The 12,322-nt window shown below is 38.0% G+C and overlaps 1 protein-coding gene across 3 annotated transcripts in view; it reads left to right on the plus strand.

The window, feature by feature from the left end:
* secisbp2l (SECIS binding protein 2-like) overlaps positions 1-12,322 on the plus strand; it is an 89,547-nt gene that overhangs the window by 23,975 nt on the left and 53,250 nt on the right. The window contains exon 2 of one of the 3 annotated variants that reach the window (XM_043677426.1): positions 2,786-2,879. The exons of the other annotated variants lie outside the window; for them this stretch is intronic. The gene's annotated coding sequence lies outside the window, so the exon portion shown is untranslated. The remainder of the gene's footprint in view (positions 1-2,785; positions 2,880-12,322) is intronic. 3 annotated transcript variants of the gene reach the window in all.

The following is a 12,322-nucleotide window of genomic DNA, read 5'->3' on the forward strand; positions in this document are numbered from 1 at the left end:
CATAGAGGTGTACAATACAAAACGGAGCCTTTAGTCCAAAATGTCCATGCTGACCAGATATCCTAAGTTAATCTAGTCCTATTTGCCAGCCTTTGGCCCATATTCTTCTAAACCTTTCCTATTCTTAAACATCCAGATGCCTTTTAAATGTTGTCATTGTATCAGCCTCCTCCACTTCCTCTGGCAGCTCATTCCATACATGCACCACCCTTTTTGTGAAAAAGTTGCCCCTTAAATCTCTTTCCCATCTCATCTTAAACTTCCTAGTTTTGGACTTTCCCACCCAAGAAAAAGACCTTGTCTGTTTATCTTATCCATGCCCCTCATGATTTGATTTTATAAACCTCTATAATGTCACTCCACAATCTCTGACACTCCAGGAAAACCACCCCCAACCTCGAATTCATATGCTGACTAATCTGTGCGTTACCATTCCTGTTTTATTTCTTCACTCTACCTTGTTTGAATCATATATAAATAACTAACATTATCTTATTCATAGTTTTCTGGAAGTTATAAATACAATCTAGAGTACTTGACCACCAGAGTGCTTATTTATTAAGTGTTTATACCTGTAAATAAAACAGAGCTCTTGTAAATTCTGGAAATCTGGAATTAAAATTAATAATACTGAATATACAATGATCAGTCAATATGGAAAAATAGAGGGGAAAGAAACTTACTGTAGTTCATACTCTATTCCCTGCAAGACTGAGTTCCCAGTGGTAAATGAATACTTAAAGTGAGAAAAACAAAGAAGTAAGTGTTGGGAGAAGCAACTAATTAACTCACTTTGTGAAGAGTATCTGTGAAATGATCTTCAAACTCTAAAATAAGAAATATCCTAAAATTTAATGGAGGAGCTAATTACTGCGGATGTTGAAATCTCTACTGAAAACAACAAATGCTGGAGATCACAACAAGTCAGGCAGTATCCATGGGGAGAGAATTATCCAGACTCAAAACATTACTTTGCTCCCTCTCTCTGTGGATACTTACTAATGGCTGTGAGCTCCAGCACTTGTTGTTTTAAGTAAAATTTAATGGAAACCTTTAGAATGTGCAAATATTGCTGATGTTGGTGAAAATTCTTGTGCATAAGTGAGAAATGAGAGTGGGAAAGAAACTGATATGGCATGAAATTCAAACACCAAATACAAGAAAAGCATGAATTGTTGATCACCAAATAAAGAATGTAAAGAACTTGGTGTCATGTCTCCTAGTACATGTCATTCCACTATAACGTGTGTTTTGTTAACACTAATTTGCTGTAATGCAATTGACAAATTGGGAACATTGTTTCTAAAGTGGAAACTTTTAAAATGTGTGTAGATTGTAATGCGTCAACATTTTAAGTGCTGTTTCTAAGGTGTGATTTTTCTATAATGTGGGGGTTGCACATGAATGCAACCATCACGTTAATAGAAGAACTGCCTATATGATATTGGGATGTCTCAAAGCATGTTTTAGCCATTGAAGTAGAGCCACTTTTATATTGTAGAGAAGTGAAATAACCAATTTATACACAGTAAGGTCACACAAAAAGCACTGAGATAACTGAAATGGATTATCTTGTCATTTATAGTAATAAATTTATTTATATAATAACGGACAAACTCCCTGTGAAATATCACATCTGTATTCCAGTACTTCATTTAGTTTAAGACTTCTCAATGATGTTAAAAATCACACCACAGCTCCAGGTTATAGTCCAACAGGTTTATTTGCAAGTACTAGCTTTCAGAGTGCCATCTGATGAAGGAGCAGTGCTCAGAAAGCTAGTGCTTCCAAATAAACCTGTTGGTCTATAACCTGGTGTTGTGATTTTTAACTCTGTCCACCCCAGTCCAACACCGGAACCTCCACATCGCTTTTCAGCAGAGCGAGATGATTGACAAATGCATTGTTGGCTTGAACCTGTGACTTCTGACTCCATGATGATATTGCTAACACAAAGCCAAAGCTAACCCGGCAAGGAAAAAGAATGGGTCTGCATTATTTCCCAGACCCTCATTAGGGTAAGGCAAATAGGACAGCAAATTTTCATCGAGCAAAAAAAGTGAAATAAATGCAATTAATTTGTTTATTTTCAGGTTGTTTGAGGGATAGTCGTTCTGCACCCATAAAACTCATCTGTTCTTATTTGGAGAATGACATTAATTTATGGTGCTCCAGAGGACTCCAAGGTGTCCAGATTTCTGCTTTTGGAACTTATATTTTAACTTTTTTTTAAAGAATCCTTGGAAATACTGGCTCATTCCCAAGGGCTACTTATAACCAATTTTTTTAAAGAGGTTGTTAGCAATCCAGAAGAAAACTACCAGCATTGCAGAAAATCTTCATTTGGATACAACAATTGAAATATCATTTTCGAGAGTTAATCAATGCAAAGTGTTATTATAAGAGTGAGGAATGTGGAATCACTCGTTGATTCTCCAGTTTGTCATTCCTGTTAATCCCTAACCGATGCAACACTATTCCATGCGCTTTTAGAACAATTCTACCTTCAAGTTGGGTACAAAAATTAATGTGTTAAAATGTTGGTGCAGGTTACCATACTGCATTGTGTGTGGCATATTGTTGAACTGTAAAACTTTTTCCAAATGACAGTACTATTTAAATATTCATTATATTCATAAAAGGGTAACAAGGTTTAATGGTGTCTTCGGGAAGCCAAAAAAAAGTGCAGTTTTAAAGAAACGTTTAATTGCAGATTACTTCATTACAATGCAAAACTCTAGTATCAGAAAAAAAACTAATATTTTGTTTTTGTTTTTATTTGCAGAAACTAGTAATCCAGTGTGCCAACATGTGCTAATATATAGTGAATTAGCCAACTTGATAATAGCAAGCTGGAAGGATTGTTTTGTAAATTACAGGTAAAAGATGATTCAGTTCCCCTCGACTGTGCCACTGATCTCTTTCCTTGCATTTGGTTTGTTGCCAAGCAGTAGATGTGTATGAATGAAGTACAGTGGATATGTGGATATCACATTAGCTGGAAAGTGTATAGTTTGTTCATTACGTGCTGTCATTGTCAGTCACCCTAATGTAATCAGTTGTAGTTTTATGTTGTGAGTTTAAAAACTGCATGATAGTTTAGCTGCAGGTATTTTTGTATTGTTTGTGTTCTATACTAATAATTATCTAATACTAATCTAAAGTACTAAAGTTGCTGGAAAGCTGAAATAAAATTAAAAACTACTGTTAATACTTTTTGACTTGGGCAGATTCTGTGTAGGGGGGAAAGAGAGAAAGTCAAAGTTTCAGATCAAAAACCTTTTCACACCAGTTCTGATGGATATATAACCTCTTTCCACAGATGTTGTCTGACTTCCTGAGCATTTCCAATATCACGTTTTTATCTGTAGTATCATTTGTTAGATGAACACATTTGCTATAAAAATCTGTCATTGATGGTTGTTCTTTGTAAATTTTTGCTGCAGAAATTCTGGCTCTAATTTTGTGGCTTGAGCTGCATGGGTTTTCATGAGTTAACTCTACCTTAAACACTTTAAAATAATTGAAGAGACCATTATAGGTTCCTGCTGTAATGAACAAATAAAATTAAACCATCTGATGAAGGAGCAGCGCTCTGAAAGCTAGTGCTTCCAAATAAACCAGTTGGACTGTAATCTGGCATTGTGTGGTTTTTAATTTTGACCACTCCAGACCAAAACTGGCACCTCGAAGTCATTTATCTGAATTATATATGCTGCATGGTGTGGTATTAGACTTTTTACATTGCAAATTTGAACTTTTTCTGTTTCAAAATTTCATTTGTTGTGATGGTTTGTGGCGGAATGTTATCAAATATCAACTTCTGCAGCTTCTTTAAACTTTTAAATGTGTAATATCTTTCAAAGTTTGTGAGAAGATTTGTAGCTCAGGTGCTCATTGTTGTGGTTCTGTTCGGCGAGCTGGGAATTTGTGTTGCAGACGTTTCGTCCCCTGTCTAGGTGACATCCTCAGTGCTTGGGAGCCGGTATATTGTGTCCAGGTCGATGTGCTTATTGATTGAATCTGTGGATGAGTGCCATGCCTGTAGGAATTCCCTGGCTGTTCTCTGTTTGGCTACTATTATAGGACAAGCCAAACAGAGAACAGCCAGGGAATTCCTAGATGCATGGCACTCATCCACAGATTCAATCAATAAGCACATCGACCTGGACCCAATATACCGACCACTGCAGTGGACAGCTGGAACTCACAACCAGAAGCGGCAGATTCAAACCACTACAAATGCCAGAGGAAAGTTCACAGAAGCGCTTCACAAGAGGCTCCCAAGCACTGAGGATGTCACCTAGACAGGGGACGAAACGTCTGCAACACAAATTCCCAGCTCGCCGAACAGAACCACAACAGTGTAATATCTTTACCAAATCAGAGATCAGCAGGATTTCAGACGGCTTTGCTCAGGAGCAGTATTTTTTCAAATGCAAGCTTTTTTTTTTTGGCTAATTTGAAAGATTGAAGAGAAAATGAGCATTTGTGGAAATTTATTCATTTGAAATATACTAATGCATTAAAAAAAATTCCACTGAAGCTTCAATGTTTGTGTAGTAGATTACTATTTAGTGTTATAAAATCTGAAATGAAAAATTTTCAGAAGCTTAAATTCCATTTCCACAAGGAGTAGAAATATAAGATGGTTAGAGTACATTACTGAGCAGAATCTAGGTGATGCTCCAAGTTGAGCAGATGATAGACCACAAGATTAAATGATCTTGGCAACTATTTTACATAGTGCAATTTTAACCCATTTATAATCTGCACTCGCCATAATATTTCCCAAATTTAATGGCTATTTTAACCCATTGTTAAATGATCCCTGTAAGTGATACTTGTTTTCTTTTTGTATTTGATTGTGATCCACTAAACTTTAGCCCACAAATTGGTATTGTCTCCAAATGCACCCTTACTACAGACGATACAGTGATGTGATCAAAACTAATTGTTGCTGTTCCATTCAAGTAAGACTTTTGCCGACATGTCTTCTCCATCTTGCAATCAACTAGTTGAATCTGGTCTTGGGAGAAGGGCAACATTGGCAGACCTGCATTGTTACCTATGACTGGTTATTCTAAAAAGCTGCTGAACCTTCTCAAATCATTGCAGTACTTTGTAGATTTATTACGTCAGTTCAGAGGACGTGGAGTCAACCATGTTTAGTAGGACTGAAGTCACATCAAAGCCAGTTCACTCAAGCATGGAAGTTCACTTCCATTTGGTTTCTTGATGACAGTCTGGCAGTTTTTATTATTTGCTTCAGTTGAATTGTGAACTTGAAATCATGTTCACAACTTACATGATGATGGTAATTCCTATCTCTGGTTTGTTAAACCAATACCATAATCAAAATTACCCTTAAACTTGCACCCAATGCAACTTTTTAATGAAAGATCACCTCGTGCAATGTGACCTGAAAGCATTTGCCATTTTGTGGAGTTCGCTCCATTTCATTTGCTGTTTCATACCCCAGTGGCAGGACCCCACTGTTTACCTTGTTAATTTGAGTTAGTTCAGTAACATGAAATACCATTTAATTTGAGTTGTGCTAAAGAAAAGCTTCATATTTCTCATTTGTTGATTCTGATCTAATCTTTGCTTTTAACAAGGAGACAATTTTTCTTTACCATCTTGCCTGCAAATACGGAAACCTAATAAGCAGATCATCTCATTTTTCTGTACAGTTTTTAACATTCTGAAAGATTTTGATTAAATAAATAAACAGTTGCTCCTCTTTCTGGTTGAGAAATAAGTGGCAGATTGTGATCAATTTTAGAAATAGATCAAAAAGAGGTGATTTAAGAGAAATTTACATTGCTCTTCTAATTTCTTGCTCCAGCAAATCAAAGAGAGTTCATGAAATATCTGGCAGATAGGATTAAGGAAAACCCAAAGGTATTTTCTAAGTATGTTAAGAGCAAGAAGAGACCAAAAGGGACCAAACAGTGTGTGGAGACAAGATGTGTGAGGTCTTAAATATTTCTCATCCTTATTCACACAGGAGAAAGACATTGTAATTTGGATGGTGAGGTTCTTGAGCATGTTAAGATTCATAAGGAAATATTAGATGCTTTAATCGGTAAAAAAAATGTATAAATCTCAATGGCCTGATGAAATGTTTGCCCATTTTCCCTGTGTCTGTGAGATATTCCCCCCAGGTGGTCCGGTTTCCTCCTACAATCCAAAGATGTGCAGGTCAGGTGAATTGGCCATGTTAAATTGCCCATGGTGTTAGGTGCTTTAGTCAGAGAGAAATGGGTCTGAGTAGGTTACTCTTCAGAGGGTCGGTATGGCCTGTTTACACACTGTAGATAATCTAATCTTAAAAAAATGTGTCCCAATCTGCTATGCAAGGTAAGGGGGGAGATTGTTGCGGCCCTGGCAGATAGAGTTAATACTTTGCTGGCCACAGATATAGTGCCAGATGACTGGAGGTTAGCTAATGTGGATCCTTTGTTCAAGAATGGTAGCACGAATAGGCCAGGTAATTACAGGCCAGTTAGTCTGATGTCAATAGTAGGGAAATTATTGGGAAAAAAATTCCAAGGAACAGGATGAATGAGCACTTGGAAAGGGTGGATTGATCAAGGATGTCAACATGGACTTATTGGAGTGAGTTTCTGTCTGAAAGTAATAACCTTCTCAAAAAACTCTATGTTGGTGTGGATGATGCAGTTGGTGTGGTTTACATGGACTTCAGAAAGGTCTTTGACAAAGTCCCACATGGAAGGCTGGTCTGAAAATAAGAGCTAGTGGGATTAAAGGCAAACTGGATCCAAAGTTGGCTTGCAAATAGGAGGCAAAGGGTGATCGTGGAGGGTTGTTTTTGTAATTGGAAGCTTGTGACCAGTGGCGCACCACATGGGTTGCTGCTGGGAGCACTGCTGTTAATGTGCATTAATGACTTGGATGTCAGTGTAGAAGATATATTTAGTAGTTTTGCATGTGTCATGAAAGTTGGTGATGATAGTGAGGAAGATTGTCTCAGGCTACAGTCTGATATTGATCAGTTGATAAATAGGGTAAAGCAATGGTTTGAAGCTCTTTTCCTGAGATTTCACACTCGAGATGAAATTCGCATATGCCAACTTCTGCAAACAGTTAAAGTTTACTAAACTCTCTACAAACTAGGTGACATTTTGCAGGCATGCAAAGTTGAGTCAAAAGAGGCCCTAAACAAATGAAATACATTTCCTTTATATAGGCCAGTTTGCCAGATGCCCTGCCTGCATTAACCACATGTTACCCCAGGTACAATGGTAGGATGAGGTCATCCTCTGAGATAATGTAAATGCCTTAATCCTGGGGAATCATTATGCAAATGATTTCCTGACTCCATGATTCCCCAAGACAATGTAGGTGTGATATGTCCTAGTTTCAGGGCGGCCCTGCAAATGGGTTCTGGCTCTGTTACTTCCCCAGACAACATAGGTGTGATATACTGCAGTATCAGGGGATGATCACACAAACAAATTTGATTGGCTGGGGGATGGCTGTGAAAGCATTTCTGAATGGAAGGGATTAAATGAGAGTTTAATTTGAAAATAGAAATAACTGGCTGCCCAAATGATGTGTGGATTACAAGGGATAGTCATCCAAATTCCTGCATGCTGTCTGTGAGACAGAATGTCGCCCCCCCCTCCCACTTCGAGAATGTTCAGCTTCTTTGAGAAAGACAGTACAGTTAACCCTTTAACATTACATTAATGTCCAGAGACAGTGTACAAGTTAATCTTTTAACATTACAATGGCAGATGAAATTTAATCCTGATAAGTGTGAGGTGATACATTTTGGGAGGCCTAATAAGGGAAGGCATGATTGGAGATGCAGGTGCTGGACTGGGGTGTACAAAGTTAAAAATCACACAACACCTGATGAAGGAGCAACGCTCCGAAAGCTAGTGTGCTTCCAGTTAAACCAGCTGGACTATAACCTGGTGTTGTGTGATTTTTAACTAATAAGGGAAGGATTTACAAAGTGAATGGTATGTCCCCAGGGAATACTGTAGAACAAAGAGAATTTGGTGTACAAGTCTATAGATCCCTGAAGCTGTCTGCCCAGATGGGCAAGATGGTGAAGAAGGCATGTTGGATGCTTGCATTCATTAGCCAGGGTGTAGAATATCGGAGCAGGGAGGTCTTGTAACTTTTTAAAGAGCATTTGTTACGCCTCATGTGGAATGTTGTGTATACTTCTGGTCACCATGCTATTGGAAGAATGTAGAAGGTGGAGAGGGTGCTGAGGAGATTCACGAGAATGGAAATTCTTAGATTTGATATGTCCTAGCTCCTAGGAGAGATTGGATAGGCTGAGTTTGTTTTCAGTGGATCAGTGGAGGCTGAGGGGGAGATCTGATTTGAGGTATGCAAAATTGAGGCACACAGATGGGTTAGACTAGGAGAATCTTTGATCCCATGGCAGACGGTCATAAGTTTAAGGTGAAGAATAAGTGGTTTAGAAGGGATCTGAGGAAAAGATTTTTCACCCAAAGGGTGGTAGAAAAGTGAAACACGGTGCTTTAGGGGCTGGTGGAGGCAGGTACTCTTGCAACATTTAAGAAGCATCTGGGTGTGAGCACTTAAAATGCTATGACATAGACTATGGAGCATGTATAGTTTGGTATCTCTGGCCCCGGTACCTACAAGTCGATGCAGTGGTGTGCTGCCATTCTGGCTGCTGTGTGAGGACTCTGAGCATCTGAAGGATAAACTTTGAGGCTTTGTTTTTCTGGAGGCGGGGAAGTGATCTGGTCATTTCCTTTTCTTTTGGCTATTTCTTTTATTTATGCTTCTATTTTTAATCCTGTCTTTTGTGTGCTTAAAAATGATATTTGTACACTTTTCACTGTACGCCTGTTTTCCTGCATTTGAGTACACATGACAGTAAAATCTAAATCTAAAGGGCTTATTTCTAAGCTTATGACTCTGTGACAATGAACACTAAATATTTGTGCCACAGAGAACAATTTAGGCAGAGATAATTCAATCTCTTATTGAAAAAGAAGACAAACAACTGAAACCGGAAGAGACAAGACTTTGGGGGGGGTAATTTGTTTTGCCTAGCTGTACTAAAAAATGAGCACAGATAAAATGGGGCAAATTGCTGCCCTCTGTCGTGTCACGTTTGTGTTGCAGTCATGCCTTGATGCGTGACAGTTTTATGCAATGAATGGTTTGGCCAAATATCTATATTTTTATGCCAGTTGAGTAACCTAGTTCAGACCATGCATTGATCAGTATTGCAGCTATAAATATTTAATTCTAACTTAGACAATTTTACTATTTGTTGCTGGAGCTGATTTGTACTAGGATTCTCAACATCAGATTTGTATTACTGTACAATTAACCTCAATTATTCTTTATCTAGAGAATCAGCTATACCTCAGATTAAATTTTTATAAATAGTTTCTATTAGCGTGCATATTTAATTGAATCAATCATCAATCGGTTGTGACATCGAGCAGTTGATATCACTGCTTTTAACGTTGACCGATGATGTCACTAAATCTAATGTGAGATGTTCACGTAGCAGTCTTCCAAATATTTAAGATTGAACATTCCACACACCTAGGCAAGATACTGTCAAGATTGCATCTTTTATTTTTATTTCACTTTTAAGCAAGGACTGAATTTGATAAAAGACTGTTTGACAACAAAGCACTGTGGAACAAGTTGCTGTACTTCCTTAAAAAAAACAAGTTACTAAAACTCATTGTTGCTTGGCAAGGTCTAAATAGGCAGCACATCACTGAAGTGTATATACAAAGTGAAATGTACCTGACAACAGGTTGATGATTGTTTTGTGGAATTGTGACCAGTGTGGATGTCAAAAGTCATCAGCTTGACTACAGCTGTCTGATTCCTGGGTAACTGAACAGCTTGTGAGTATGAATAAAATTATCAGAAGATTTAGGACTGCTGAAAGGGAAGTGGTGTCCCTTTCTCTCTCCAGTGAAAGTACATCTAACTAAAGAAAGCAAGTTATTTTCTCCAACCAGTTGCTGTTAGCTGTTGTTTTCAACCAGTCAGTAAAGAGTTTAATAATTTGTGAACCGTTCACTCTACCTCCTTTTGAGAAGTGAAAGAACTTGAAGGAAAAGGTCTGACACCTGAAGGATTTGGGAAACAAAAGGACATGCCATGAATCCTAAGGGCTAGTGCTTTGAAATGTTTCCACAGTATTTTGGCTACCCTGCACGCATGCCACCAAGGTTTCTTCTCTGTCTGTTTCTGTGTGTGGGTGTGTTTTGATGGGGGTGGGGATGTTGGTTGGAGAATTAGCTAGTAAAGCTATATGTTAACAGTCCATAGTTGTTTACCCATGGTTTGAATTTATTTATTTATTTATCATACATCAGATTTCTGTACTTAACAATTATTATTTACATTTTCTGTTAAACTATCAGCCAGGTAAATTTGGGGACTTTGTATTCTTTGATAAATGTTTTAATGTTTCTGATGATTCCAAGAATAGTGGGCCCTGATTTCCAACTTGCTGCTACAGTGAGGTGTAACAAAAGAGCAGATCACATTCCACTCTGCCTCAGCATTTGTGATGCACAAGTGCCAGGAAAGACCATCACCAATAAGACATTTTCTTTGATATTCAAAGGTATAACCGGTGCTAAATATCCCATTGTCAACATCCTGAGGGTTCACGTTAACTAGAAACTTAACTGGACCATATCTGATAAAAGATCAAAGGTTGGGAATGCTGTTCTGCAATGAGTAGCTTTTCTTTGGACTCCCCAAAGGCTGTTCTTCATCCATAAGCCACAAGTTGGACATGTAATGAAATGCTCTTCACTTGACCAAATGACTGCAGTTGAAGCAGCTCAACACTATCCAGTACAAAACAAGCCTCCTGATGGCACCTTATCACCAATCTGGGCGCTCTCACTTTCCACCATTGGTGCACAATAGCTATCTACAAGATATATGGCAATAATTTACTAAGGCTCCTTAAATAGCACCTTCCAAACCTGTGGTCTGTCCAACCTAGAAAAACAAGAGCAGTGGATGCTTGGTCGCGCCATCACTGGAACCACCAGTTCCTGACTTGGAAATATATTATCATTCCTTTTCTGTCATAGGATGGAAAATCTGGAACTCCATAACACTGCTGCAGGTGTACTTCCAATACATGGATTGTGTTGATTTATGAAGGTGCTCACCTCCACCAGTTCACAGCCAATTAGAGATTGTCAGCCAATACTGATCTTGCCAGCAATGTTTGCATCCCACAATTGAACAAAATAGCTTTGCATAAACTAAAAGAAGGAAAGTGAGAGATCTTAAAACAGAAAGAAGCATCAACAGTGGATGAATAAACAGATGAGACCATATGCTAGGATCTACAGAGTCAGGATTGTTTCTGATACTTAAAACAATATTTTCATCCCTCTCTACTTGCTTTGCAGCATGGAGTAACTGAAATTGAGATCTCCCCACTGAGGAGGAAAGCGGCTTGTTCTAAGTCATAACTTCTTAATTGAACACCAATATTTTGAGATGATGAGGACTGAATTATGTTGCAACAAACATGTAATTTTGACCACAAGTAGCTTCGGTCTCAAAATTGACTTGCACTGTGCAGTACATGACAGCTGTACTTAACTCGAGTATCTATTGACTTAATACATTTGAATTACTGTATAATGAAAGCAAATAAAATGTGTGAAGATTGTTAAATTGATATACCTCAGTTTTTCTATATGTATTTGTTTTGCTTACTTTTCAAACATTATTAATGTGAAAGATAATATATACATTTGGAAATGAAAAGTGGCAATCCTTTCAGCTAATGTCCTCTGAGCCTTTTTTGGGTCTAACTTTAGGGAGGCCCAGTAGTTCTATGGTGTGAAGGAGTGACGTTGAAGTAATATATTTATGCCATCACAGAAATTGAACTGATTATGCTTTTACATCCTTGATAGATTGGTCTCTGCTCTTAGTGGGGTAATGTGGCAGGAATAAAGAACAAATGTGGGGTTAGGATCAATCTGTGAGGTGGCTGTGTAGCAACAGGGGAAGTGTTGCAGAGAGAAAGAATTCTGGCTTATCACTATGTTGGAGGGGGAATCAGGTTCACAAGCCTAGATTAAGCAGGTAGTGATAAGTAAACTTTGCACCATGGTGTCGGACCTCTTGACTTTCTAAAGTACATGTCCAATTATTTAAAAAGTCAGAACTTAAAGAAAATATTGCAACTTATATTACTTTAGCTTATTTTATCCTTAATGATGCTGATTCATTGGAACTTGATTTGCTTAATAGAATGGAAGTCAGATGACCGGTATGAATAAATAAATTG

Source organism: Chiloscyllium plagiosum, chromosome 36 (assembly GCF_004010195.1).
Source record: "Chiloscyllium plagiosum isolate BGI_BamShark_2017 chromosome 36, ASM401019v2, whole genome shotgun sequence".
Lineage (NCBI taxonomy): Eukaryota > Metazoa > Chordata > Chondrichthyes > Orectolobiformes > Hemiscylliidae > Chiloscyllium > Chiloscyllium plagiosum.